At 47.3% G+C, this 3,726-nt stretch overlaps 1 protein-coding gene across 1 annotated transcript in view; it reads right to left on the reverse strand.

The window, feature by feature from the left end:
• The window catches only part of RPL6 (ribosomal protein L6), an 83,049-nt gene that overhangs the window by 74,743 nt on the left and 4,580 nt on the right, over positions 1 to 3,726 (reverse strand). The window lies entirely within an intron of this gene.

Raw genomic sequence — 3,726 nt, forward strand, 5'->3', positions numbered from 1 at the left:
TGTGTGGAGGTTTTCTTTGGAATACCCTTGTTCCAGACTCGGCTCTGGTACTTCTTTCAACCGGGGCTTCTTTGTTTCCCAACATTCCTGTTGCGTACTCAGATTATTTTCAATGACTATGTACACACGCACAATCCATCCATCATCTACTAAGCCAAGCAGTGACTTAAAAGCCACCCCTATTTTATATGCTAAAAAAGGGCCTGGTGGCACAGTGGTGAAGCACTATTCCAACTAACCCAAAAGGTTAGTGGTTCAAAGCCCTATGTAGGAGAAAGATGAAGCGGTCTGCTTTCCTTACAGGTTACGGCCTGGGAACGCCCACGGGGCTGCTCTACTCTGTCCTAAAGGGGTGCCAGGCGTCAGAATCAACTGGACAGCAAAAGACCAGGGTTCTTCTCCATGCTTACACTTCTGGGCAGTTCCGGAGGGCTGCCGTTCATGTGACCGGAGCAGCTCAGCTGGGGCTGGAGGGTCTCTGAAGCCCTCATTCACGTCTTGGGGTCAGAGCTGGCTCTCTTGGCTTTCAGGCCTCTTTATCCTCGTGGTCTTGGTCTTAGGGAGGCTAGCTGGGGCTTTCTCACAGGGCCTAGCAGCTGCAAGACCTAGACCGCATCGTGGATGCCATTCTGTTGGTCAAAGCCAGTCACCAGGGGGAAGGAGACTCCACTCTGATGGAACATTGCCAAGGGGCTAGGACAGTCATTCTCAAAGTAGGTTCTAGGCACCCCTAAGAGCCTGAAAGGGGTCCCTTAGGTCTAAACACAAAACAATTAGAATGTGACCAAGACTGTCTCACTTTTGTTCTCTGGATGGGAGAGTGGGTTTTCCAGAACCTGTGGAACATGCTCTCTTAGGGGAACAAGAATCCAGCTGCCTTCTATGAAGCCAAGGTGCCTGGCACTGCCAAGGGTTAGGCAGTGTGCTGCTTGCTAATTACAATGGTCAGGAGTTAGAACCCACCAGACACCCAGTGGGAGAAAGATGAATCTTCTGCCAAGAGTGCCATCCTTGGAAGCCCACAGGGGCAGTTCTACTCTGCCCTGTGGACTCAGGATCTAGACTAGAGGGCATGAAGTTTTGGGGAAATGGAGACAAAGCCAGACACTGCGAGCTTTGCGAAAATTAAAGACAATGTCATTCTTCCAATTTAGGTAGAAAAAAACTGTTTTCATTTAAAATGTTATTTACATGACTGTATTGCCATTATAAAGTAAGTATTTTTGGCTTTTAAAGTATTGACATCCCCACGTGAACAAAATTCTTTTAGCTCTTCCATAATGTAATTGAAGACCTAAATGTATTTTAATAGAAAGTGAGGTATTGCACATTCTACTTCCTAACCCTTTCCAGTTAACGAAAACTGCCTGAGCGCATTAACTTCTCATCTTACGTGCTCCCTGACATACTCTACACAGGGTAGAATTGCCCCTATGGGTTTGAGACGGTGATTCTTTACAAGAGTAAAAAGCCCCATCTTTCCAGGCTGTATTAACATTGCCTTGTCTCAAAATTCCTTTGTAGGAGCAGAAACTCAGAAGCAACAAAGACCTTGCTCCAGAGGAGACTCGGAGAGAGAAAAACATCTTGTATAGCTGGCACCATGAATTCACACTTCTAACCTCCTAAATTGAGAGAAAATAAAACTGCTGAAACAAATTCCTTTGTAGTTGGTTTGTAAAGATCTGGATGGGACCTTAGCTCTTTTCATGTCTAACTTGCATGTTCTGCTCAACCTGCCTCGTCCCTTCATAGTTCAGATAGAGCCACCTCACTCTTTTAAACCACATTAGTAGCTTCTATATTGGGCTGTGAACCACACGGTCAGCAGTTCAAATCCACCAGCTGCTCCAGGGGGAAGAAAGAGGCTTCCTGCTCCAGTAAAGATTTACAGCTCCCCCCTCACCAAAAAAAAAATTTTCTTCACTGCCTTGGAAACCCAAAGGGGTTAGTTCTACTCAGTGGCGATGTAGTTTCTTAATACTCTGGTCTCTGATGTCAACTACTTTTATTCATCCTCTATTGATGGAACCCGAATACTTGCTGTCAGCATCCTCGCACATACACCTATCAATTTTGGCACATCGGCAGGAAAAACTGGAAGCCTCATCTTTCAAGATTTTCAAACCACACCACAGCTTTCTAATGGTTAACTAAATCAGCCAAGCTGAACAGATGCTCCCACCGGCCTGTTTCCTGCCTCTGGGCAAGCCACGTCGGAAGTCAAATGATCACAATGTCAGCTGAGCAGGCATAAGGCAGGGTGAGAGGACTAGAGGGTCCAGCAGGTTGGTGACTGAAGCAGCCCAAATTGGGAAACTAAACAAGGGGCAGGGAAGCTGGATGTACACATTGCTGAAAAGTTCTCTTCAAACAGGGAGGACCCAGAACCAGTGTTCGTTTTGTTGTACCCAGGGTCACCATGAGCGGGGACCGACTGGACAGCACCCAACAAGCAAGAGAGGGGCGCAGTCAGGAGACAGGGCCCTCCACCCGACAACTTTGGAGCGAAGAGCCACAAAAAGGCAGAGGACATTTTCAAGAAGCTTCAAAACAAACACCAGAGGGTATCAGGATTCATTAGGATGGCTAAAAACTAGATACCAGGTAGGCAACTTATGTACAAAAATAACGTATGGACTGTTATGAGAGCTTCAAGAGCCCCAATAAAATGGCCTTAAATGAGTGACCCATACGTGGTGGCGCAGGGGTTACACACAGGTCCAGTTGGCAACCACCAGCCACTGTGGAAAGACAAGGCTTTCTGCTCCAGGAAAGCCTGGGGAGCCCACAGGGGCAGTTCTACCCATCCCTAGATTGCTGAGTGGGTATGACTCAAAGGCAGTGGATTCTGACAATTCTGTGCTCAAAGGGATGCAAAATGGCAATGTCTTGTTTCTTAGAAAGGGTCACTACCACCTAACCCGGCAAACGCATTCCTAGTTGCCTAGGGGAGAACTGAAAACAGGCTTTCACACCTGGCAGTGACTTCTGTTCACCAGAGCCCCCACGGGCTGCCGAGGCTGGAAGTTTCCACGGGAATACCATCCCGGCTCTCACCAGAACAGCAGGTGGTGAGCAGCCCACTGCCTAACCAAGAAGTATTTAAAAACTGCCACGAGTCTCTTCCAACTCATAGCCAGCCACCCACACAGGGTTTGTTTCTGAGACGTTGGGGTTTCGCAGACTGAGGCTTCCATTATACAAGCAGACGGAAAATAGTGCTAGCCAAGACCACACTTCTTTGGAACACAGTCCATCTCCTGGGGCAGACAGCCTCATCTATCTTACCGACTTTATGGTTAGCAGCTCATCCCATCATGCGAGGAAGGAAAGGATTTCTAGTCCAGGGGCCTCACGGTGGTCTTAACAAGGGTGTTCTCACCTGGCCCTGTTCTGGGATGACTGGTGGGATGTCAGTTAAGTGGATAAACTAAGCCAGACACAAAGAACCTGAGGGAAAGAATGTTGACATCAGTGCCAAGGGTGACCACAGGGCCAAAAGTTCTAAGCCTATATACTTCCATTCCTGTTAGGAGGTGCAAAAACTCTTCAATTAGGTTGAGAATTTACCAAAAGAAAACAAAACAATCAAACTTCGAGTGATTTAATTAAGTTCTCTGCAAGAATCTAGAACACCAATTTGTGAGGATAAATCCCATTTGTGAGCGCGAAGGTAGCACGCAAGTAGCCTTGGAGCTGGGGAACAGCTTTGATTTTTGCCAA

The sequence above is a fragment of the Echinops telfairi genome, unplaced genomic scaffold, assembly GCF_000313985.2.
Source record: "Echinops telfairi isolate 266 unplaced genomic scaffold, ASM31398v2 ScPeMD7_7412;HRSCAF=8450, whole genome shotgun sequence".
NCBI lineage: Eukaryota > Metazoa > Chordata > Mammalia > Afrosoricida > Tenrecidae > Echinops > Echinops telfairi.